General features: G+C 49.0%; 1 protein-coding gene across 1 annotated transcript in view; it reads left to right on the top strand.

Moving 5' to 3' along the window:
• Nucleotides 1-3167: 3167 nt before the first annotated feature.
• Nucleotides 3168-26252, top strand: part of St3gal2 (ST3 beta-galactoside alpha-2,3-sialyltransferase 2) — a 52017-nt gene continuing 28932 nt past the window's right edge. The window contains exon 1 of the mRNA XM_075977320.1: nt 3168-3304. The gene's annotated coding sequence lies outside the window, so the exon portion shown is untranslated. The remainder of the gene's footprint in view (nt 3305-26252) is intronic.

Raw genomic sequence — 26252 nt, 5'->3', positions numbered from 1 at the left:
ACCTCCGGGCAGAGCATATGCTTAACATGCATAGGCTCTGAGTTCAATCCCCAGCATCACCCTTTTTATTTTTTAACTGGGAAATGGGTGAGAGAAGCGTGAAGACGCTGTACATCTGCCTGTGAGAGTTGCTGCCATTGCAAATTACTGCAATGCAGAGGCAAAATCTTGGCCAAAAGGTCTTGGTTGCTGTTTAACCAGTCCCTTTCCATCCACCCAGGCACTCTCTCTCCCGTTGCCTGGGATGGAGACACACAGGCTGTGTGTAAACAAAGCAGAAAAACAGAAAAACATTCCTGAGTCAATTTTAGTCAAGGTCCAATGTCTCTGTTAGCCACTTGGTTGTGTTTCCCACAATAAACTTATCCTTTGCTCCTGGGTGAATGGTGTGGGTTCGGTTGGGGTGGGGGAAGCTAGAGACTAACCCCTAGGACTCAAAGTAGATATTTATCCAATTTTTCAAAAATGAAGTCTGAGAGAAAAGTGAAGTCCGAGACTAGTTAAAGTGTTAAGGATAGATTTTAATCAGTAACAAATTACTGGAATAAGAATTTAAGATTTTTTTTGTTTTGTTTTGTTTTTTTCGAGACAGGGTTTCTCTGTGTATCTCTGACTGTCCTGGCACTTGCTCTGTAGACCAGGTTGATCTTGAACTCACAGAGATCCACCTATCTCTGCCTCCTGAGTGCTGGGGTTAAAGACCTGCCCTGGTGGAATAAGAATTTAGGAGGAAAATAACTCAGCTTGGATTTGTGCAGAGGTTCTTTAAAAGGAAGAAGGAGGAGAAGCTGTCAATCAAGTTGGGCATTCTTGTATCTGCTAGCTGACTATTAATGAAGTTAGAATTCTAACCTCCCACAAAGACGAGGAAACAGAATGCCTATCCTTCCAAATGATTGCATTGTAAATATGTGAATTTTTGATCTTTGAGATTTTTCTGAATTGTAGGAGATTTAAATATCATATATATCTGAAAAGCTAAGAGTCACAGTTATTAACTTTTGGTAAACCCTCCAAGAAAAGGAGATGTGTATATGGGTATGTGTATGTGTGAATGTAGGTGCCCCTAGAGGGCAGGATCCCCTGGAACTAGAGTTACAGGTAGTTGTGAGCTGCCATGTGGGAGCTGGGAACCAAATCCTATCCTCTCCAAGAGTAGCAAATACTCTTAACCAGTAAAGGGGGCTTTGCAAAAACAAGTGCTTTTAACCACTGAGGCAATTCTTCAGCCCCCTGAAGGATGTTAAAACAGAACAGTTGGGTGAGGTGGTGTAGCACACATCTTTAATGCTAGCACTTAGGAGCCTGATGCAAGCAGATTTCTGAGTCCAAAACCAGCCTGGTCTAAAGAGCTAGTTCCACGACAGCCAGGACTGTTACATAGAGAATTCTCAAAAACAAACAAACAAAACCAAAACAAAACAAAGAAAGCAACCAGGGGCTGGAGAGGTGGCTCACAGGTCAAGAGTACTTGCTGCTCTATCAGAGGACTCAGGTTCGATTCCCAGCACCTTCATAGAGGCTTACAACTCTCCGTAACTCCAGTCTTAGGAAATTCAATGCCACTTCTGGCACTAGCCTCGTAAGTGTTAGACAGACATGGATGCAGTCAAAGCACCTGTCTTAGTTCAGGTTTTATTGCTGTGAAGAGACACCATGACCATGGCAACTCTTATAAAGAAAAACATTTAATTGGGATGGCTTGCTTACAGTTTTAGAGATTCAACCCATGATTGTCATGGCAGGAACCGTGGTGACATGCAGACAGACATGGTGCAGGAGAAGGAGCTGAGAGTTCTATATCTTGAGCAGCAGGCAGCAGCGAGAGACGATCACCACACCGGGCATCCACCCCCAGGGATATACTTCCTCCAATAAAGCCATCCCTACTTCAGCAAGATCACATCTCCTAATATTGCCTCTCCCCACGGGGGTCAAACATTCAGACACATGAGTCTATGCAGGCCATTCCTATTCAAACCACCGCAGCATCATAACACATACATGTGTATTGTATGTCTATAATGTCTATAATCCCAACCCACAGGAGGATAAGGAGGATCCATCTAACATAGGTTCCAGGCAGGCCTGGCTTACAAGTGAATTTGAGGCCACTTGGGTTACATAATAAGAGAAAGAAAGCACAGACAGGCAGGGTCTGGGGGCCCAGAGCTAATGAACCAGAAACTTCTGGTTAGGACCAGAAGTCTACTTGCTCAGGCTTTTTAGAGGAGGTTCCAACCCACAACAGTTTGAGAACCATTGGCCAGTTGGAGACGTTTGAAGGGTAGATGTATCAGCAATTAGGAACTTCCTAAAGGTTTGAAAGTTGAGGCAAGAATTGGCTAAGACCGGTGTGGATGAATATTTAAAACGTGTGCCCGTTACCCTAGAGAATAAGAAGCTAAGGGCGCCTAAGAGACGGAAGTCTGAAGTGGGGGAAGCCCTAGTGGATGAGGGCTGTAGGGCGCCTACAAGACACTTCGCAGGTGGGGTACGTAGTCTAAATGAGGACAAACCCCATTCTCACATCGCTGCTGGGTCCCCTCTTTCTAACAGCCTAAACCTAGCGGCCTCACTGCAGCTGCAGCTTGCAGGGCCAGGGCATGAACCCAGCTGGCTCAGGTCGCGGCTCTTGGCAAGAGCAAGTACAAACAGTCCCCTTCAGCTGGGCTCGGCCGCAGCTGATCACAGCCATGTGTGAGAGGCATCCTCAGCTTATTCGCATCCTTTGATGAACCAGGTACCAAAGCCCGGCTGGGGCGCCACAGACTACATCGCCCAGATTTCAGGTGCCCAGAGCCGCGTGGCTGGGAAACAGAAGAAGACGCCCCTTAATTCTGCGCCTTAACCCCCTAAATTCGGGCAGAACTACAAAGACCATGATCTCAGATATGGGAGTGCATTGCTTTCTGGGAGTGATAGTCCTTAACGCGGAGCGCTGCTGGCAGACCTTGCCCCACTGGACTACATATCCCAGCGTGCCTGAAAAACTTGGGGGAGAGGAGGGAGGGGAGAGTCCTGGAGGATGTGAATGGGGAGGGGGCACCCGCCCCCTTCCCCCACCCTTCCCTTTTGCTGGGCAGGGGTGGGGGGAGGGGCCGGGCCGAGGCTGCAGCCGCGGCGCTCCGGGAGGGCAGGGCCAAGCAAGGGCGGGACTGGCCCAAAGCAGGCGAACTGGAGAGCCTTGAAGCTAACGGGTCCGGGCGCGGGAGGCGGCGGCGGCGGCGGCAGCTTTTTGCACGGGCGGAGGCGGCGGCAGGAGCGGCAGGCATGGCCCGCGCGGCGCCCAGCGCAGACTGAGGTGCGCGGGCGGGATGCGAGAGGGAGGGATGCGGGGCTCCCCGGGCCCCGTGCTGCCCCAACCCTCCTCTGTGCGGGCAGAGGGCTTGGCCCAGAGGCCCATACCCTTCGGGTCCAGCCCAGCAACTTCCCCCGGGACCGGGCGCCGTGTGGGCGGGGGTCTGATTGCCTTGGCCTCGATCCGGATCTCCGCCTTCTGCTCCTACATATCTAGCAGTTCCCAGTCTTCCAGGCACTCCTGTGACACTCCTTGCTGGTAGCCCCCAACCCCAGCCCCTGAAAACGCTGTCCTAGTCCACACTTCCACACCCCAGGTTGTTGGTACCTCCAGCACCCGGAGCTTGGGAACCTGCTCCATCCGGAAACCCCTGCCTCACTTCTCTTGATCAGAAGCTGTCTGCACCATCCGCACTTATTCCTCTACCCTTCGGCCTTCCCCACGCCTGGCACTGACCCCTAGCCACGCTCTGTGGCCTAGTTCTCTTTTATAAGACCTGACAGTTTGACCTCCTTCCTACTTTGGAGAAACTGAGGCATGAGCCAACCAGAAACTTGGTCAGTGTGCCCGCCCTCTGGACTCTGGCCTGAGCCCTGTCCCTTGTCCCTCCTGTTCCTCCATCCCTTACCATGTCAAGACACGTTAGTTCCTCCAGCTATGCCCCTGTGATCGGATCAAACTTCCCAGTCCCTGCTCTGGGCTGAGCTCGCACCAGTCTCTCCTGTTTAGTTGTCTCTTACTTCTGTCGCCCCCTCCTTTGCATAGCCCTCCGCCTGGAGAGGAGTCTCCGTCCCTTTGCTGCTTTGAGTCTCCGTCCCATTGAGTTGCTTGCTCAAGTTAGCCTTTCTGCTTCAATTTTGCCAACTGCATCCTTCTCCCATTTTGCCTCGTTTCATCTATACACCGAGAACCATTCAGGGCACCCGGGGGGCCCTGGGAAGTAGTTATTTCTAGCTAGTGACCCATGCTCCTACTTGTGTACAAATGTCTAGAAACCGATTGGCCTTCCCTTCTTCAAGCTTGGTGGGCTCCGGAGTCTGGTTTGGAAGGCACCGTTTACCCTTATGGAGATGGTGGCGTTGGAGAACTCTGGTCACTATACCCTCAGCTAATCTGGCTTCTGCTGTTAACTTTGGAGTGGTTGCCCCTTCGGGAGGGATGCCTGATGTGTGCGCTCTGAGAGCTTTGTGGAGGAAGGCGCTGTGGCTGTGCCCGTAGGTGGGGATCTCAAGTTTAGTCCTGGTGCATCCGACTTGAAGGAAAGAGGGAGGGGGACACATAGGCGTGGTATGATCCAGTTTTTGTTTGTTTGGCTGGTTTTAACCCTGTTTCTTCAGCTGACTTTTCCTTTGGGTCACACTAGTCTTCCCTTATCTCCAGTCTCCCAGTAAAAAGTGGGGAAGGGAGGAGGGGAACCTGTGAGCCATCAGGGAGGGATGGGAGTCTTCTGAAGTTTGCGGGGGTCCTGAGTGAGCAGTCTTGATCTGAACCAGATGGTTCTCTGCTTCAACGTGGTCCCTCCCATGCTCCCTCCCCCTTGGCTGTGAATAGGATGCTTTTAACCTTGTAACTTGAGAATGGAAAAGTGAGGCCAGGGGGCCAACTGTCTGTGTGAATGTTTATGTCTACATCTGCACACTATACAAGCCTGCCAGGGGCCAGTGGGAGTGTCCGTGCCCCAGAGGCCACTGTAGAGTTCTATGGCATGCTGATAGGTCATAGGCACTTTTAGAGCCCAAAAGATAGAACTAGTTTTGAAGCCATTAAGAATCACCAGACTCAGGCAGGGTGGCACACACCTGTTATGCCAGCATTCGGGATGGCAAGATGATTACCATTTGAAGACATTCCAGGCTATACAATGAGATCTTGTCTCAGAAACCCCAAAAGAGGGGTCTTTGAGACTGCTTCCAGGTAAAGGAACTTGTCAAACGAGACTGGCAATCTGAGCTTAACCCCTGAGCCCAAATACGTTGGAAGAAGAGAACTGATTGTATAAACTTGTCCTTTGACCTCCACACACAAGCCTCGGCAGCTGTTTCAGTTTGAGGGATCTGAAACAGCAAGGTTCCAGGTGTGGGGAAAGCGAGGCAGCTCGGTTTCTTCTTTAGCTTGAGTTCTTCTCTTAAAGATTCATCTCATTTTTCTATGTGTGTCTGCCTGCGTCTGAGCATGTGCATGTGGCTGCCCTGAGAGGCCAGAAGAGGGAAGCAGCTGCCCTGGAACTGGAGTTTCAGGTGGTTGTAAGACCCTAGATGGGGGTTCTGGGAACCAACTTGGTCCTCCGCAAAAGCAACAGGTGCTCTTAACCACTGAGCCAGCTCCCTTGAGTCTTTTTTTTTTTTAATAGTAGGAGATGATATAGGGACTATGGTTCAGGAAGAGAGGTGGGAAATGGATTCCTTTGTTATTCTCTAGTGTATTTTGTTCGCCGTAGTGGTCTTGTGTATTTGCATTTTGTTTTGCCTTTGAGACAAGGTCTTCCATGAGGTCTGGGCTGTCTTCAGATTTGGTGCGAAGCTGAAAATGGCCTTGAACTGATTCTCTCGCCTCTGCCCAAGTCCTGGGATTCTAGGTGTGCTGTGCGCCCTGATCCTGAGCCGTGTACCTGATTTTGTGGAAGTTCTTTAAATGCATCTTTATTTCTGGAATACTTTAGCGGGTGCGCAGTTGAAGCAGAGGTTTTGTTGTCGTTTTGTTTTCAGTTTTTAGAAAAGTAATTAATTTGGGGGGTGTGTGTGTTCGTATGTGTCTTGACCCATGTGTGGAGGTCAGAGGAGAACTTGCAGGGGTCAGTTCTCACCTTCCATATGTGGGTTTTGGGCATCAGACCCAGGTGGTCAGGCTTGGTGGCATGGGCTTTTATTCCCTGAGCCGTCTTGCCTGCCTTAGCTTTCATTTTGAAGTGGTGTCTTACTATAGAGCCCTGGTTGGCCTTTTTTTGTTTTGTTTTGTTTTGTTTTTTGTTTTTTGAGACAGGGTTTCTCTGTGGCTTTGGAGCCTGTCCTGGAACTAGCTCTTGTAGACCAGGCTGGTCTCGAACTCACAGAGATCCGCCTGCCTCTGCCTCCCTGGCTGGGATCAAAGGCGGGCGCCACCGTTGTCCTGGTTGGCCTTGAACTTACTGTATAGTCCTTGCTAGCTTGGAGCTTTCAGTGACCCTCCTGTCTCTTCTCTGATTTGTACCACGATGCCTGGCAGAGCAGAAAGGCTTATGATTAAAGGTTTATGGCTGGGTGCTTTGTATTTTCCAGATCTTGAAATCCCCTGGAGAGTTAGTTCAGGCACAGATCCCTATGCCATGTTGCCGGAGTTTTTTTTGTTTCAGTTGGTCTGAATTTGTACCTCTCTTCAGCTCCTTGGGTCTAACAGTTTGACAGATGCTGAGTTGAGCCATTACAGCTGCATGGTAAGCTAATCCTGACAGACGGAAAGACTTTCGTTCACCTTATTTCCTGGCTTATTCTGGCAGCTGTGCTGTGGTAGCCTTTGTCTTTGATTCTGTTGCCGCCCAGGGTTGTACGTGGCCTGACTATGGAGCCTGAGCTGCCAGGCCTGCTCTAACGACAGCCCCGTTCTTGGAAGGAGGGCCTCAGGACCAAACAGGATGTTTAGGAACCAGGACTTTGGAAAAGGTTAGCTGCCTAGATACAATAAAGCGGCAGCTGAGACAGACGCTTGTCTGTTCCATCCAGATTTTCCAGACTGAGAGGATTAGGGTGCCTGCCAGGTGAAGTCCTGTGATGGCTGCACACTGGACAAGATGCCCAAGAATCTGGAGTTCAGACAAGCCAGAGGAACCATACTGTGTTTTGCAAATATTTCCTATCTGTTTACATGCCAATGAGAAGTAGATGCAGATATATAGGCAGATATATATATCCAGGCAGATCTAGATCCAGGTAGGGCTAGTAAGAAACTGAAAGACAGGGTGTGGGCCCCAGGACTCACATTCCCGCCCGTCTGTTAAATTAGTCCTCCTGATGGCTCCAGGAATGGGTTCTTTGAATGCTCACGGCTAACCCAGCCCCACAATAGATGTCCTCATGCTGTAGGGAAGCCTCATAGCCGCCTTGTAAGGTGGACACCATTGTCATTATTTTACATGTGAAATTTAAAGTACAACATCCAGGGCTGGGGAGAGATCTTGGTTCATAAAGAGCTTGACTTTCAAACATGAGGACCTGGATTAAATTCCCAGCACCCGAATAAAAAATGTCAGGCATGGTGGTGCATGCTTGTAAACTCAGTGCAGGAGTGCAGAGGCAGGAGGATGCATGGGGCTTGCTGGCCAGTCGGTGAGATTCAGACTAATAAGAGACCTGCCTCAAAGGAGGTGAATGCTCTGTGCATACAACACACATGCACACACGTGCATACATATAGATGAATTCCAGGAACAAAACCAACAACAGCAAAAAACATGCATGGTAGGGCATATCTGCAATCCCAGGACTTGGGAACCTGAAATAGGAGGGTTATGAGTTCAAGGTTAGTCTGGACTATATAGTAAGACCCTATATGAAGAAATCAAACCAACAAAAATTAACAGGAGAAAAGTGTAACAAATCTTTTTATTAATTAATCATAGTTTTACATGCCATGAGGCCTTCAGATTGAAGACCCTGGTGAACTATCCATTTGTACGCTTGAGTTGAGGAAGCTTAGAGAGCTGTGCAGAAATAAGACAGGACCAAAAAAAGGCTGGCCTAATGCCCGCTAGCCGCTTCTGAGCCTGTGGAAGCATTACTTCTTTCTGGATACAGGGCAGCATGCTTACTTTTTGGATATGTCGCGGTCAGGCAAGAGAGGCTAGAGGCGAGGCAGGGAAAGATGGGAGTGACATTTAGTCTTACTGCTTATTTTAGCAAAGAGGTCCTAGTTTGTAGTTGTTGTCGTTCACTTTTAGGGGTTCTAGTCTCTACAATATGCCTTAGGGGAAGGAAATGTAGTTTCTTTGGCTCTCTCTGAATGGAGAAAGAGGGGCAAGAGATTAGAAGAAAGGAAGAGGCCAGTAAGAAACTTTGCATCTGAGACTTTGACTTTGTAGTGTTTCTTTGGTAAGAAAGGGCTCTCCTGAAGGCTGTGAGATGACAGTCAGAGGGAGGGGTGACTTGGGGCTCACATGCTCTTCAGAGTCTCAGGGTGGGTATAGCCTCATGAGAGTGTCATGGACTTGGTCTCCAAGATGGGCTGTGCCCAGATTCCCATCCCAGCCTGGGCCACGTGCCTCCCAGTGGTGAGGGCAGGACTGGCAGCGTGACCCGTAGTCCTTCCAGACTCTCTTGAGAGAGAACGAGGAAATGGGCCCTGGAGGTACTATGAGAGACTGACCCAAAAAGCACTAGGCAAGGACTTGAGTTGGCAGGTGGCAAAGGGCTTGGTGTGACAGGTTTCTGAGCCAGCCAAGGGCAGACTGATAGGCAGCCTGGTATGGCAGGGTCATCAGGGGACAAGGAGAGGAGGGATGATACGGAAAACCAGATAGGGCCTGAGTAAGATGTCATGAAGGCTGGGACTTGGCAGTAGAAATGGAAAAGGGGGGGACTGAAAGAGGCTCTGAAAAGTCGCTGTCATCTTCTGGAAAAATACTTGATTCTCTGGAGTTTGGCGTTTTGATGCCTACGTGAGGGTTGCTTCCTTGAGCTGAAAAGGGCCACCCAGGAAGGAGGTTCTCAGGAGATAATATGGCCTACTTTGCAGACGCTGCCTGTGGCTGCCAATGGCATACCTGGCATCTCCGTCAGCATTTTTACTCCTGTCCCCAAGCTGTCTGAAGTTTGGTGCCTCAAACCGAGGCCCGCCATAGTAAATGAGAGCAGCTGGGGCTTGGTAGCCACCACCATCGCATCTCTTTCCTCCCCCCTTTGCCTAGGATGGGCTCCCCCCACCCCGCTTCGCTCAGTTTCTCTACCCCAGCCTCCCGTTCCATCAGTCTCCCATTCTACCCCATGTTCCTGCATATCCAAGTCCATAGCAGTCAAAGGGCCTGCCCCATTTCTCTAGGGACTTGTACTTTTTTTCTCTTTGCTCAGAATGCTTGTTAATAAATTTTTGTTAGCTATTAGGGTTGAAATCTCCAAGTAGTGTTTCCCAAGGAAAGAGTCTCCGCTTGGTCTGCACCTACTGAATGCAGACTTTTCCTTCAGCTAGGCAGGACTCACTAGGGACAGCTGCGTGTGTCCCCGGCCAGCCGTTCCCAAGTACTTCTTGTTGCTTATTTACAAATCATTATTGTAATTACAACATATTGTCAATCGAGCGTTCCTGTTGCCTTCACAGATCTCATCTCGGCCCGAGGGCATAGCTGGGCTTCCAGCCACCGCAGGTTTCTAGCTATGGAGGGGGAGTTCCTCCTGTGGGAGTGGGCAGGAGGACAAGAGCAGGGTCCACTGAAGGGCCGCACAGAAGAGTACTCTATTCCCGTAGATTTCCAGAGCAGAAGGCTAACGTCCGGGAACAGAGCGGTGTGTGTTCTGTCGGTTAAGATCTCTGTGTTATTTTCCTGATTTTTAACACAGAATTGAGAGAGGCGGTGAGGAAAGGGGAGGAAGGGGAGAAAATGTAAGAGGGGGGAATTTAATTTGTGCTTATTTTGATATAGTTGTTAAATTATTTAAAGGCTTATTTTTATTGTTTTTAATTATGTGTACGCTTGTGTGTCTGTGTGTGGGCGTGAGCACGTGAGTGGCAGTGTCCACAGAGGCCAGAGGCTTCCGACCTCCCAGGAGCTGACGTCACAGGCAGTTCTGAGCTGCCTTATGCGGGCTCTGGGAACGGAACTTTGGTTCTTTTTTAAAGTAGATGTTCCTAACTACTGAGCCATAGCTCCAGTCCATGGGTACTAAAATTTTACTTGTAAAATATCAAATGTAGACATAGCACACACAGTTCCAGTCTAAGATGTTGATTTTTTTTTTTTTTTTTTTTGGTTTTTCGAGACAGGGTTTCGCTGTGGCTTTGGAGCCTGTCCTGGAACTAGCTCTGTAGACCAGGCTGGTCTCGAACTCACAGAGATCCGCCTGCCTCTGCCTCCCAAGTGCTGGGATTAAAGGCGTGCGCCACCACCGCCCGGCCCAGTCTAAGATGCTGAAAGCAGCAGTGTGGTGGTGCACGCCTTTAATCCCAGCACTCGGGAGGCAGAGGCAGGCGGAGCTCTGAGTTGGAGATCATCCTGGTCCACAGAGCAGCCAGGGTTACACAGAGAAGCCTTGTCTCAAAACAGCAAACAAACAAAAAGATGTTGAAAGCGTAAGAGGGTCCCCAGCCTCTCCTCTTCCTTCAGGTGGATTGGCATGAGGCCCTGACTCTGGAGTTATTCATGCTGAACTATTGGGGAAGGAGCAGTAGGGCCCGGGTCTTCTATCTCTGAGGCATTGCTCTTTCCCCAGCAGGCCTTGGGTTCTCCTGTGGCCTGGTATACAGCTAGCCTGGAACATGTTATGTAACCCAGACTGGCTTCAAATTCTTGGTCCCCCTGTGTCTACTTCCTATGCTACCACGCCTATCAGCATTTTTTTCTGTTTGATTCCTTCTTTTCTGACTGGGATCAGAATGAGGATATGCCATAGAGCTACCGAAGGCCACCATTTGCTATGTGGTTAGAGCTGAGGCTGTCCTCGGGCAGAGGCTTCCTGGCTTATCAAAGGACAGCATCGTGGGGCTCGAGACATAACCTGGGGACCCCGAGGAGCAGCCCTCACTGCTCTACCTCTTCTGCCTTGAATCTTTCAGGGGTTGGAGTCCTAGCCCTGTGGAGAGGCCCCAGCCTCTCAGCCTTAGCAGGTCAGCAGCCTTGAGAGGAAGAAAATCAGCAACAAATGCAAATAGCTAATTGGTCTAGAGGGAACTGCTCTGGCAGGAAAAATCAACAAGTTATTTGTTTCTGTGGTTAAAGGGAATGTGGAGGGGATGGGGCTGGTGGAAGAGGGGAGAAAAGAGGTGGATTGCAGGAGAGATCCCCCTCACATCTAATTCTTCCTGCCTTTTCCCACAGGGCCCCTTTGCTTTCAAAGGAGCCTTACAACAGTAAACAGTGGAATGCTGAGTCTCTTGTCTCTGACCCCCAATCCCACCCATATCCAGTTAAAGACAAAGTTCTTGTCATTTGAGGTACATGGTGACTTGGAGCTAAAATGCCAGGAAGAAATTAAAGTTTTTTTCATAGGCCTGTACTGAGTCCTGGGGCTGTGCAGAGAACAGGTAGCAACCCCAGGGGATGTGGTGGGAAAGGCCTGGGATGGGCTTTTGCATTCTCCTCTAGGAAGCAAGGAGGGTCCATTGGGGTTGGCTTGCCCTGGGATTTTCTGTGGTTGGCCTTCTGTGTTCTGCCCTGCCCCAGAGGGCTTGGTGTTCCCATGGACCTGTTCCTGTTTAGCTTCTGGCTGGTTCCTCAGCATCACTTGGGAATACCCAAGGTGCCAAGGGCAGGGGAAATGACTCTAAAGATTTATTTAAAGCCAGTGTGTGAGTGTGTGTGTGAGTGTGTGTGTGTGTGTGTACATGTATAATACATGTGTGTCGTGTGTGGGTGGTGGGTGCTTGTAGAAGCCAGAAGAGGCTGTCAGATCCCCAGGAGCTAGAGTTACAGGTGATTGTGAGCTGCCCAGTGTGGGTGCTGGAAACCAAATTCTAGTCCTCTATGTAAGAGCAACAATGGCTCTCAATTGCTGAGCCATTTCTCTAGCCCCAGAAATAATTCTAGACTCAGAAAACTGAGGACGGTAAGAAAGGGGTCTCCTGTTCTAGGGTAAGGAGCTATTTTCTCAGGCCTGCTGTGAAGTGGGGAGCAGATAAGTAGTTTATGTCGGGGTTCAGAGTCATGGGTGTTTGATGAAGCAATATCATCAGTTCCTGAAAGGCAAGATATACCTGACCATGAAGCCATCATGAGGAAACCTCTAGGATGAAGGTGAGTTCTCATCTCAAATGAGACACCTCATGGTTTACATAGGGGTTACCCAGCTGTCTACATTTTTCCACCTATACTGGTAGTCTTGGCAATTCTTTTTTTCTCCAAGACAGGGTTTCTCTGTGTAGCTCTGGCTGTCCTAGAACTCACTCTGTAGACCAAGCTGACCTCAAACTCAGAGTTCCGCTTGCCTCTGCCTTCCTCCCGTCTATCCCTGATCTGTGGATCCCTGCCATTCGTCTTATGCAGGACAGGGAGAAGAGCCAGCCATGGTCCCTTTGTTGGCAGCCTCCAAGCATCCTAAGACATTGGGGATAGGGCTGTGTGGTTCTTGAAAAGAGGAAGCTACTCACTTCCAGGGCTCCGAACTTTACTCTCACCTTGCGGGACTGACTTTGATAGGGTGCACATACAATGTAAATACTCCTATCTATCCACAGTGCTTTGTCACTGTTCCTAGGGATGCATGTCCACGTGTAAATAAAGAACTCACAGGGCTGCTGAGGGCTCTGCTCTCAAACCATCTGGTCAACCCAACAGAGGAATGCCACATCCTGAGTGGGAGGGCAGAGTGGGAGCCCAGAATGCACTGTGCGGTCCAGACGTCTGGAAGTTGGTTTGACCTTTCTCTTGACCTTTGTGGATGCATTAAGCAGCAAACAGGCAGTTCAGGTTTCCCTAGGGAACGTAGATTCCTGCAGCCAGGGGGGCTGCTGCTCTGTTGTCAGCTCCTCATACCCCCCTTCTCCCGATCCTTATTGTAGCTCTGTTGGGGTTCAGGCAAAAAGGTTCATCAGGCCTTGCTTCACATCCCTCTTTTTCTTTGCAAAAATTATTTATTTTTTTATTTTATCTGCATTGCTGTTTTGCCTGCATGTATGTCTGTGTGAGGGTGTCAGATCTTGGAGTTAAAGACTACCATGTTGGTGCTGGGAATTGAACTCAGGTCCTCTGGAAGAGTAGCCAGTGTTCTTAACCACTGAGCCATCTCTCCATCCTTTCTCTTGTTAGGCTGGGCATCCATAAGCCCTGAAAAAAAATGGTTCTTATTTTTTTAGTTCTCTGTGTGCATGTGTGTGTGTGGTTTTTGTTTTTTGTTGGTTTTTTTTTTTTTTTTTTTTTGAGACAGGGTTTCTCTGTATAGCCCTGACTGTCCTGGAACTCACTCTGTAGACCAAGCTGGCCTTGAACTCAGAGATCCACCTGCCTCTACCTGTTGTGATTAAAGGTGTGCACCACCACCTCTTTACACTCAGCTCTGCTCTAGCCAGGTTTTCCTTAAGCCCTGGTGGGAGGTGGGATCACAGATGGCTCACACTGGGTATAATATGTGCTAGGATTTGAGAACCTGCCCAGCCTGAGCACTGGTAGAGTCTCAGCAGAGAAGGAAGGTTTAGGAGGAAGGCTACACATACAGAAATGCAAAGCCTGAACACAAATGTTAGGGAAGCACAGCATAAAATTTCTGTCTCATTATCCAGGGATGTGGGACAGAGAATCCAGATAGGGCCACCATGCCCCACCCTGCCAAGGACGGGGAGGCACGCTTTCCAGCTTTCCAGCCGAGGCAGGGCTGGGCTGGGCTGGTCACAGAGGGTTGTGCCTGCCCGAAAGTGTAGGAGTGCTTGTTCTTTGCAGCTTGGCAGCTTGCTAGGGGTCAGTATGATAAGACTGTAAGAAGAGACAGATAGATCCTTGGTTTTTACACGCAGACAGCTGCCTGCCCTGGGCAGCACAACAGCCCCCGACAGTCTATTGTGTCTCTCCTTTGGCTCTTCTGAAATATAGAGCCTCTGGCTGCAGCCCAGCTGGGTTTCCCCTGCCTGGCTGCTAGCTTCCTCTCCCGTCTGGGGTCAGATGAGGTCTGCACTGTGGAGCGATGATGTTGAGACCCAGCCAATTCTGAGCTTGACCTAGAAGTTTGAAGCCTCCCTAGGAGAGGGGTCAGGGCATCCAGGCTGAGCAGCAGCTCCCTCACCTGCCCGCTTCATTTGTCATCATCCAGTGCTTGTTTTAATTTGATTGATTATTGTTGTGGTATCGGTAAGGTGGAGATGGGGTCTGCACTTGTGCCACAGCTTGCACGGAAATGTTAGAGGACCATTTTTTGGATTCGGGGATGGAATTCAGTGTTGGCAGGCTTGCGCAGTTAAGTGCCTTTACCCACTTAACCACCTCACCAGTCCTATTTTGGTTTTGTTTTGGGGTGGAAGGTCTCATTCTGAGTCTGGCCTGGAGTTTTCTAATGGACAAGGTTGGCCTTGAACTTGTGGTGTTCTTCTGTCTTCTGCCTCTCAAGTTCTGGGCTTACAGGTGTCTTGCCTGTCTCCTTTCGGTTTTACGGTATCTGCTGCTCAACCAAACAGACCTGGTGATATGCATACATTTGGGGGGAGCCCTAACCTTTGCTCCAGAGCGTTAGGAGGTGTGGCTGTTTCTGGGTGGGATGGGGTTGGGGGTGGGTTTACGTTTGTGGAGATTCCTGGAGCTTCCCTGTGGAGATGAGGCTTGAAGGGATCTCTTCAGTAGAGCTGGGGTTTGAGTAGTAAGAAGGCATCTGTAGTGAAGGACAGCTCTTTGGACAGAATGGACAGCTGTCGATGTGGAGTGAAATTGAAGGATTAGGGACAGATTTCGGTAGTAAAATCAATTGGACTTCAGACTGGCTAGGGGAAAGAAGGAAAGCCACAGATGACTCAACATTTCAGGCTGAGATGGAAGATAGAGTTCCTTTCCCAGAAACCAAGAATACAGAAAAGAAAAGGGGCTGGATGCAAGGGACCTAAATCATGTGTGAGTTTGTTTGAAGCAGCCTAAGACTAAATAAGGTACTTCGAGGGTACTATAAAATATATCATTTAAGAGGCAATATCCAGTCAGACACGGTAGTGGATGTATATAATCCCAGCACTCAGGAAGCAGAGGCAGGAGACTCTGAGTTCGAGCTTAACCTAGTCTACATAGTAAATTTCAGGCCAGTGAGAGTTACACGGTGAAACCCTATCTCAAAAGACAAAACAACAACCAAAAGGAGGCAATGTTTAGGAGTTAAAGGGACGGATGGCCCAGGCATTTGCACTGTCCAGCATTGCTTGAAAAGCCAGCGATGACTCTTCCTGGTTGAGATGCAGTTTTGGAAAGTTCACCCCTCTGCACTTTAAGCCTGATCTAGAATCACTTTTTCTTTTGGTGCTAGAGCTTGAGCCCAGGGCCTTATACATGGTAAGCAGACATTCTACCAGTGAGCTCCATTCCCAGCCAGCCAGAATCACATTGTATTATCTTTGACAGTATTATCTGGTTTGTGGTGTGGTAGGACTAGATAATCAAAGGACAAGCGAACTGGGGGTGTGGCCCAATGATAAAGCCCCTGCCTTTTATACAAGCTCAGGGTCCTGGGTTCAACTCCTAGAAGATGTGGGGAAGGCACACCTGGCTTCAATCCCTAGGAGGGGGCGGGGAGCATGAGCAAACACATCTTTTTCCTGCTGCGTTCTTCCTGTGGTTAGGGAATTCTGGCAGTAGGCATTGCTGGTCCCAGGTCTCCCTAGGAAGCCTCACACACCAAAGCCTCTTCTAAGGAGGGCAGGTTTGAGTAGTGACCCTGGCTGGTAAAGGACTTTGGTCCTGGCCAGAACCAAGCTACTCCCATAAATCCCAGACCATGAGTTCTCAGATCACTGCGGCCCTCATGGGCCTCTCCTGGGCTGACCTAAGTGCAGGTTCCAGAACGTCTTTTAGGTACGATAGCAAGTGATACGTAAGGGACTTTCTAAAATTGTTTAATAAATGGAGAATGATTGTACATGTGTCAGAGACTGTATCAGTTGGACTTCTTCGATTATAAAAATCCACCTTGCTAGAAGTGGTGGCGCACGCCTTTAATCTCAGCGCTTGGGAGGCAGAGGCAGGTGGATCCCTGTGAGTTCCATGCCAGCTTCCTGGTCTACAGAGAGTTCCAGAACAACCAGAGATACATAATTACAAACAAACAAACAAAAAAATCCACCTCATTTACCCCACGTAATGACATAAATGTAATCTCAGCACTTGGGAGGTGAAGGCAAGGGGGGGGAGATCAGGAGTTCAAGGTCATCTTTAGTCACCTAATCAGTTTGAGACCAACGTGGGATATTTGAGACTGTCTCAAGAAAAGAAAATCTACTTCTGAGTGCCCTTTGACTAAAGGGCAGCCATTGCTTCACATACCTTATGACTGGCTCCATCCTCCCAGCACCCTTCCTGGGATTGCTATAGAGAACCCTAAACTGGGACTCAGTGCTGAATCCTGGCCTAGCCAACTACTCGACTGTGTGCATTTGGTGCTCTCATTGGCTGGGCCTGGGTTGCATGACATAGGGATAGTAATTTGAAGAGAGATGAGTCTCTAAAGGAAAACTGTATTGCTCATTATGAATACATTGCATATTGAAGCAGCGTCTGGTGTGCTTTTAGATCCATGGAGACCCGATGATAGCTCTGTGGCCTGATTTTTATATCAGTAACCACTATAGGTAAACACATAGTGCTTATTACTGTTTATAAATTTACCTCGTTAAAGGTTGAATGCTAGCAAGGACACGTGTCTAATAATTCCAGGAACCAGAAGGTGAAGGCTAGAAGATCATTCCTTCAAGGCCAGCCTAGGCTACATAGGAATTCAGGTCAATCTCAGCTATATAGCAAGACCCTGTTTCAAAATAACCAAATGATATCTTGTGATCTGAGCACTTGGGAGGTAGAGGCAGACGGAACAGGAGTTTAAGGCTACTCAGGATGTCAGGAGGCAGAGGCAGGCGGATCTCTGTGAGTTTGAGACCAGCCTGGTCTACAGAGCTAGTTCCAGGACAGTCTCCAAAGCCACAGAGAAACCCTGTCTCAAAAAACCAAAAAAAAAACAAACAAACAAACAAAAAACAAAAAACAAAACAAAAAAAAAGGCTACCCAGGATGGGATTTTGTTGAAAACAACTAACAGACAGTAACAAAGCCCCATGTAGGTGAAGAACTAAGACAAGGCCCAGAATAGCAGTGGCAGCTTTTCGGGAGGAATCACTCCCCTGCCTCTGATGCTCATTCCCAAGTCATTCTTGCCATGCACTGCAAGATAAAAAGCTAGCATAGACATGTGATGGCAGATGGCCCCTTCCTCCTGTGGCCCAGGACAACCTCCCTGGTGGCTGGCGTTACAAAGGGATGTATCTGAAATGGGGACACTTGCTGATGGCGGCTTCAACCAAGTCCCAGTAAAGAGGATTTGCCCCAGCTCTGCCTGCATTCTTTTCTGAGGCCATCCCCCCTGCTTCTGTGGTGATTATCGCAGGGCCTATCAGAATGTGGCTGGAGGGATGTTATACTTTCTAGATCCTGCTGGGGATTTCCTGGTGGGGATTGTCGTGCCCCTCTGACCTCTTTGAGATAGAACATCTAGCACAGTGGTGTAGATTTGAGCAGAAAGACAAAATCAGCACTCTTTGAGATAGAACATCTAGCACGGTGGTGTAGATTTGAGCAGAAAGACAAAATCAGCACTCTTTGAGCCTTGTTTCTCTGTCGCTTTCAGTTGGTGAGAGTTAAGATTTTTGAACCGGCTTGCCTGAGCCAGGGGATTCTGAGATCTCAGCAGTGTTCCCTAGGTTTTGAGCTTGAGGTTTGTCAAGAGGAGACCATGAGTTCAATCTTGGATGGGTTTCTTGCCCTAGCCAGGCTGCTGGGCCTCTGGTTCATGGAGAGAAGAATAGGCCTGTGAGGGGCTTTGGTCCTATTTGAAGATACGAAATTTTATACTAACAAAATGCTGGCGGCTCCGGGAGCTCCGGGCATTTCTCACCGGCTCCTCGATTCTCAGGCGGTGATGTAGGCTTTTCTGTGCTTGGTCTGAGTTCCCTTTTCATTACACCCATTTCCCTGCCATCAATCTTTCCTCCTCTCCAGATGTTTACTGGCAGCCAGTTCTTCTCCCTGCACTGTTTGCCAGCCCAGAACGACAGGCATATTCTGTCTGCCCCTCTAGTTTTGTGCCCAGGGCCTGGGCCTGGCTCCGTACCCATCTTCTTAGGCTTAAATGCAGGGTCTCTGCTGTTTGTGCTTCCGTCTTCTCTGTGGGGCTGAAGTTCACCACCATTGTGTATTTAATATTTGCCAGGAGTTTGTGAGATTAGCACAGGGAGGGCAGGCATTGTGAAGCTCACTACACAGTTGGAGGAGGCTGAATCAGAAAGGTGTGGTTTGCCTAGAGTTACACAGCTACACCGCTTTGAGCAAAGGCGGTTCTGGAATGGAGGGTCGTCGTTGTCCTCCTCCTCCTCCTTCTTCTTTTGAGATGGGGTCTTATGTACCTTAAGTTGGTTTCAAATTTGAAAAGTTTTTGTAGCCCGATAAACCTCTCTGCCAGCTTAATAATCTGAATCAGACCAAATCAAACTGAATTAGAAAAAGCCCAGGTTTAATGGATACATACTAGTGCTCCCGGGTGGCCTTCCAGCCCCCCAAGAGAGAAGACAGGGAAGGAAGACTGGAAAACCATGTGTTTGTTCTCTTGGGGGGCAGTTTAAATACTCTGTGGGAGTGATCTTGAGCATCTCTGGGCAGGGGTCATCATTTGGCGGGTTTTCTCGGAGGTGGAGTCTGGACTGAGGCAATTCCCAGGGGAGGGGGCTTGGGATGGAACTTCCACCCAAACATTCCGGACTCTTCTGGATATATGGATGCCAGGGACTGAGGTGAAGCTTCCACCCAAACAAAATTATGTAGCTGAGGATGACCTGGAACTCTTGATCCTTGTGTGTAACAGGAATTGCAGAAGTGTGCCATCACTCTCTGGTAGGTTTTTTGTTTTTAATGTTGGCTGTAAAATGTCAGTTCTGGACTAGGGAGGAGGCTCAGTTGGTAACGTGACTGCCATGCAAGCACAAGGACTCGAGGTTGGATCCCAGTACCTACGTTTTTGTTTTTAAAGCTGGGAGTAGTTACTGCCCCTGTAATTTTAGTGTGTGCGCTGAGGTGTGTGTGTATGTGTGTGTGTCATAAGTGGGTCCTTGGAGTTTGCTGGCTCCCAGTCTTGCCAGTGAATGGGTAAGTGATAGGGTCAATGAGAGACCATGTTTCAAACTAGAAGGTAGAGAGCAATAGAGGAGGACGTCCACTGCCACCCTCTGACATACTCACACAAGTCAATTCTAAGGCACATATTGGGGTGATGATACTCCAGCCTTAATAAGGGAAGAGGCTCAAAAAGGACCCCACTCTGAACAGCTTCCAAGTCACCTGTGCCTGGGGTCTCGGGTGGCACCATTATGTTGGAAATCCCCGTCATAGCCTAGATAATAAAGTCTGTTTTCTGGGAGCCATCATAGATGAACGGAGGCCTATATCCCCACTCCACAGCCGGTGACAGCACGAATATCTGTCATTATGGACATCAGTTTGGCAAGGAGCTCAGAATTTAGGATCCAGACTATGAGTCACCCTTGAGGATAGGCAGTGGAGACAGAGAAGGCCCCTTTCTTCCCCAAACCTGGGTGTTCTTACCTAGAGGTGAGGGCCAGAAGCAGGGAAAGGAGAAGGTCCCCTTTGTGCCCGCTCACAGCAGCTGATGCTGCCGCCTTCCAGGGGTGGGCAAGTGCTAACCTAGCAAGCAGGAGCCTTCTTGAGTAGGTCACAGCAGAGCGTCAGCTCCTCAGGGAAGAGGAAGGCTGTCAGTGTTGGAGGGAAGTGAAAGTGGTGCCCACCGGCCTCGGCCGCACCCTGTCTCCTGGGGATGCACAGTATGGAAAAGCTGGGCGCAGGGCCACCTGCAGGGTGGGTACTGGAGGAACCAGACGGCACCAGGTTGCCCTTGGACTCAGAGGGAGAAGTCTGTGTTCTCTTGCTTGCTTGCTTACTCTCTCTTGGTCTCAGTCTCCATCTCTGGCTCCATCTTGCTCTGGAGCCCCTGCTGGTTTAGAACTCACTGCCTAGGCCCCGCTGGCCTTGGATTTTCAGTGATCGCTCTATGGCAGGGGTTTTCAACCTGCGATCTCAGCACCTTTGGGTGTCGAAGGACTCTTTCCCAGGGGTTGCATATCAGACATCCTTTGTATCAGATATTTATAGTATGATTCATGACAGTAGCAACTTTACAGTTGTGAAGTAGCAGCGAAAATAGTTTTATGGTTGGGGGTCAGTACAACACGAGGAACTGAATTAAAGGGGCACAGCGTTAGGAAGGTTGAGAACCACTGCTCTAAGGCATGAAGGTTACAGGCATATGCTACCATAGCCTGCGTAAACAAAACTTTGACGATCTCTGTTGGAAAGATGACAGTGGCCGAGCAAGGACCCCCACTCAAGTCTCCTTCATTCCTTTCTCTTTGCTTCTTTCTGCCTCCCCTCCCTAGGGACATAGGTGTGCAGGGCGCATTGGTATTGCTTCGCTTACGTCTTCTGGTCCTAGCATGTATGCAGACATCTTCAGGTTTCTATTAGTATAGCTACCATGGGCTGACCTTTTCAAGAGTCATTACTAAATATAAAAGGAGAACAAAAGAGAGCTAAAGATAGGGTGTTCAGAGAATACGGAAGTCTGGCCCACATAGTACAAGTTACCAGTTTGTGCCAACAATTTGGACCCTGTTCTGATTTACCAATGCCTGAAAACCACAAAGCCCAGCGTGGCTCTTGGTTTCACCCTCTGGTCTAGCCCAGTCTGTTTCACCTGTACTGCCACTAACCTTGCTACTGCCTTACGTCCTCCTATCTACCCAGGGATCCTTTGCTTTTCGGGTATGTGGGTGCTTCCTTCCTTGGTCGGCCAGAGGATTGGCATTTACATGGCTGTGCCTTTTGGCAGTGTGTCTTCTTCTGAGTAAGCCTTCACTATACCTACTCCTGACACAGCGCTCAAGCCCTGGATAAACCCACAAGCTGCCAAACTAAAGGGCTGGTGGTTCTTCAGCATCTGATTTTGGCAGGAACTGTAGACATTTCCCCACCTGGTTCCTTCCTCCCACTGGGCCACAAGAATAGAAACTGATAAGAAATTGGCTCGGTTGATGGAAGTATGTTGGGTGGGTTAGCAGAAGGGTTTTTTTTTTGTTTTTTTTGTTTTTTTTTTTTTAGATTTAAGGAGGAAAAGTACTTTTAAGTCATGTTCTTGATGAAGGAAGTAGATATAATAGGCTGACCACAAAGCTATGTTTCCAACCTGCAGTAGTGTTTCTTGCCTTCGATTGGATGGGGCCCAAGCCCAGACTGCTGGCCTAAAGCATCCAATACCCCCACTACAAGCCCAGTGTTCTGATGGGGTCATAGAACATCCAGAGAGACTCTGCCTCCGGGAAATGTGAAAACAGGATTGATTTTTAAAAGGGAAGTTAAAAGTTGGATATGGATAGTCACACTTGTAATCTAGCCATTGTAGGTCTGAGGCAGGAGGATCATAAGTTTGAGGACACCCAGACTATATAGCAAGATCCTGTGTCAAAAAGAGGAGTGTGGCGAGGGGAAGATGTTGGCCTTATTTTATGCGTATGAATGTTTTGTCTGCATGTGTGTACATGCACCGTGTGCATGCATTGCTCAAGGAGGCTGGAAGAGGACTTTGACTGCCCTGGAATTGGAATTACCGATGGTTGTGAGCTGTGTGGGGGTACTGGGAATTGAACTTGGGTCCTCGGCAAGAGCAGTAAGTGCTCTTAACCCCAGAGCCAGCTCTCTAGCCCCAGAATAGGTCATCTTAAGTCACTCTCCTCATGATCCTGTTTTACTTGGTACATTTCCTGAATGTCTACATAAGCATGTAAAATAGGTATATAAATCAAATATTTATTAATGGTAAATCATAAAGAATATTAAAATTTTTTATTGCTTCAAAAGAAAATTCTAATTTATCATTTGTGTGTCTCTATGTGTATGTGTGGCAGCTTTGTGGAGTCCGTTCTGAAGCATGAAATCGGGTTGTCTGCAGGCTTTCCCTGCAGGCACTTGTACCCACAGAATTATCTTTTTTAAAAAAATATTTATTTATTTATTATGTATACAATATTCTGTCTGTGTGCATGTCTGCAGGCCAGAAGAGAGCACCAGATCTCTTTACAGATGGTTGTGAGCCACCATGTGGTTGCTGGGAATTGAACTCAGGACCTTTGGAAGAGCAGGCAATGCTCTTAACCACTGAGCCATCTCTCCAGCCCTCACAGAATCATCTTGCTGGTCCCTTTATTGGCGTTTGGAGACAGCATCTCGTGTAGCCCAGGCTGACCTCAGACTAGCTATATAGCTGAGCACTACTGTGTGTTCTGGCCTCCTTCCTCCGACTTCCAAGTCCCTGGGATTGTATGCAGGGTTTTGGGCATCTGTCATCGGATGCTGCCTGGTCTCAGATGCAGTGCATCCCACCTAGGACATCCCACCTGGAAGGCATAGCTGAGCCGCGGGTATTGAAGGTGCCATATAGAAGCCGTACTAACCCAGTGGGGTTGTGGCACATTCCTGGGGCTGATGTCAGAGAACCCAGCTCTCACCTGTTTTTTGTTTTTGTTTTGTTGTCTGTCTTTGTAGCCCTTGCTGGCCTGGCATCTGCTCTCTAGTCCAAGCTGGCTTTAAATTCTTGGCCAGCCTCCTGTAACGCTGAGTGCTGGGATTAGAAGTGTCTTACTTTCATCTCTAAAGTGTGACCCTGGAACTAGCTAGTCTGCTCCTAACCTTTGGCCACTGAGCGGAGGCTACTGCACACTGAGGCTTTTGGGGTCCTGTGTCCCAGGAGGACCTTTAGTCGTCTCAAGGGCTGTAGTTGGTTCAGTGTGCCACCACTTTAGACCAAGCTTATCCCAGAGGGGCCTGGGCTCCTGTTGAGTCAGCCACCCATGCTCTGCCTTAGAGCTTTCTTTTCCAGGGAAGCAGTCCATCCAGCTTCCTGGGCCTGTGACTTCCAGCCCGACAGTGCTGGCCCTTGGGTCGATTTTCTGGCTTTGTATTCTATTGAGAATGTCGGGGTAGATGTTGACCTTTATATAGTGTATACTTCAATTACAGACCTGGGCTGAAGCCTGGCTAGATTTCTGAGCTGTAGAAAGCGTCCTGGAGCATCTCAGGAGCATAGATTCTCCTGCCTAGATAAGTATTGACTGGAGCTCTATGCACCTGAGTCCAGCACTTTGCCATCAGCCCTGGCTGGGGTCAAACAGCCTCAGCCTTTTCCTGTCTCCACTGGTAGCACACTCCTGTAATGTTTGCACTTGAGAGAGAGAGAGGCAGGAGGAGCAGGAGTTCAAGGTGTTATCTTCGGCTATATAGTGAGTTAGAGGCCAGCCTGGGCTACGTAAGCCTTGCCTCCAAAACCAAAACCAGAAACTGGAGAAAGAGTTCAGCTGTTAAGATGTCAGCTTAACAAACACCCCTAACTCCAGTTTTGACAACCATGATGCCCTCCTCTGTCCTCCTCAGGTGTTCTCATAGACACCCCCTACTCTCCCCATCCCCCCACCTCCACCTCCTCCACACAAATGAATAGCTTTTTTAAAAAACCCACCCAAGCCAGGTGGTAGTGGCAATGCCTTTAATCCCAGCACTCAGGAGACAGAGGCAGGTGAATCTCTGTGAGTTCGAGGCCAGCCTGGTCTACAGATCGAGTTCCAGGGCTGGCAGAGCTTTTATACAGAGAAACCTTATCTCAAAAAAAAAAAAAAAACCCAAAACAAACAAACAAAAAACATACCCAAATAAAAAAGATTTAGGAAATCTTGTTTTGTTGTTTGTTTGATTTTTTTTTTTCCAGGAGAGGGTTTCTTTGTGTAGCCCTGGCTGTCCTGGAACCCTGGAACTCTTATATAGACCAGGCTAGGCTTCAACTCAGAGATCTACCTGCCTCTGCTTCTGCATTCACCACCACATCTGGTAATGTAAGAATCGTTTAGTGTTGGTAGCGAAGGGTTGGAAATCAGAAAGAGATCTTCCTGCCTCATCCATTTTTCTATGAATCACCCTGGCTGGATTGGGCTCTTTTAGGAGAACAGTTGCCTGTGGCACTACCGGCTCTTCCTTCCTGGGCTGCATGTTCTTGCTGAGGATTGTTGTGGTGTGGGAGCCCTGTATCTATGTGGTTCCTGACCTGTGGGTGTGTGGGCTGGAGAACAGCCAGGTAAGCAGTGAGAAGCAACCTTCCCCGCTTGCTTGCCTTGACCCCTTCTCTCCCAGCATGGGTGTTAGAACATGGTCAGATTCATTCTCTGTCTGCCTGTCTGTCTGTCTGTATCTAAAGGGTCTTCTGTTATCCATGCTGGCCAGCAATGCGCTTACCACTTCCTCCTGACCACAAGGATTTGGGGCTTATCACCACACCCAACTCATCCTTTGACCTTTCTTTTTTTTTAAAAAAAAAAACTTTATTTAACTTTATTTCATGCATGTTGGTATAACGATGTCAGAGTCTCTTGAACTGGAGCTACAGGTCCTCTGGAGGAGCAGTCAGTGCTCTTAACCACTGAGCCATCTCTCCAGCCCCTCTTTGACCTTTCTTTTAATCTTCCAAAACCAGGAGGCAGAGTCTGTGCATTTGGGGAGGGAGGGGTTAGTGAGGGTTGGCCTGACTAGTTGCTAAGCAGAGCCAGGAGGCTGTCCTGCTGGGGCTGGAGCCTGGCCCTCTCCTCAGGGAGTTCCTTCTCTTCCTCTTGAAGCCCTGGCTCTGCCCCCAGCACCAGAGCTCCACAGGTGTTTATTTCTTGGGATAAACCATGGGAACGCATCACCAGCTCCATTAAGAGAGTAAGACCCTGAGTACCAGTCTTGAAGACGGAGGGTCCCTTGGTCAACCCGTGGGAAGGCTGCCCTCCTGGAGGAAGCCTGGCTAATAACAGCTAAGGAGTTCTCGAAACAGAGCGGACCCACGGATCTGCTCCTGGGTAGAGGAGGCTGACCTCACTGTGGTCAGAAAGGAGCCACGCAGCTTTGCAGAGGAGGGGGGTAGTGATGTTACTTAACGGGAAGGGACATGCTAGGGCAGGCTGGCTGTCAGTTCCTTCTTGAAATACTTCTTGAATGACCGCACCCTCTTCTTTTTTCCTATGAGTCAGAGCATTCTCTGAAAGCACCCTGGTCTCATCTTGAAGAGGCTGTAGTCAGGGCTCGTGTCTCTTGAAGGTAGGAAGAGAGCTAGCTCAGTTGGGAGGAGAAAGCCACAAGTCTGGGCCATGCAAGCTCTCCTGTCTGGCTTTCCTTCAGCCAGCATTTCTCCACCCTAATCTCTGCTTCCTCCAGAATCCTCCAAAGAGCCTTGACTTTCTCTCCCTCCATCTGTACTATACCCCGAATGTGTCCTGTCCCGTCTGAGTTCTCTCCCTCTCTTCTGCCTTTGGGATTTCTGTGCATCCTCTGTTTCTCCTTATGTCTGAGGTCTCAAGGAGAACCCGCCTGTCTTTCGTAGACTCTGACTGCTGACGTATGACTAGAGAGCCACAGGTATGGGATGGGTCTTAGGGAGATGTTTAGAATCTCTGTTTTGTGTGGTTGGATGAAGTGGCCACTGGGTAAGAGGTACACCCACTGTGTTTAATGTAGCAGTAAGGGCCAACCAAGGCATGTCTGTCTCTGAGACCTGTGTTCCTGGAAGCTGGTACCTGGCACTGTATGGAGTAGCAGCGTCTGGGATTGGTCAGAGAGGGCGCTCTGGAGCAAGACTGCTGCCCCTGGGGGCGGGGATCGGTTTCAGGGTGGGAGTACTGATGGGAGGGGAGGATGTGGGGTAGCACTACTTATGTGCAGGGTTTATACCTCAGGATGCTGTCCAGGGCTGTGAGGCCCTAAGCCAGGAGTTACCCAAATGGAATGGGGCCTAGGTGAACTGTGGTCTTCAGCTTGCCTACCCAGGATGACAGCTGGTTTACTGGGAGCCTTTTGCTTCTAATCTTTTCAGGACTGCTGTGAAGAGGATAACAGTCTCACCTTATACATAAGGACATAGATCAGAGAGGTCAGATGGTTAATAGGTGACCAGTGGCAATGCCAGAATGTGAATCCAAATTTTTCTAGGTACTTCTTTGGGGAGGCTTTGCGCTTACGTGGCTA

The sequence above is a fragment of the Microtus pennsylvanicus genome, chromosome 6 (genome assembly GCF_037038515.1).
Source record: "Microtus pennsylvanicus isolate mMicPen1 chromosome 6, mMicPen1.hap1, whole genome shotgun sequence".
Lineage (NCBI taxonomy): Eukaryota > Metazoa > Chordata > Mammalia > Rodentia > Cricetidae > Microtus > Microtus pennsylvanicus.
The sequence above is the reverse complement of the archived record's forward strand: the minus strand, read 5'-3'. Positions and strand labels throughout refer to the sequence as shown.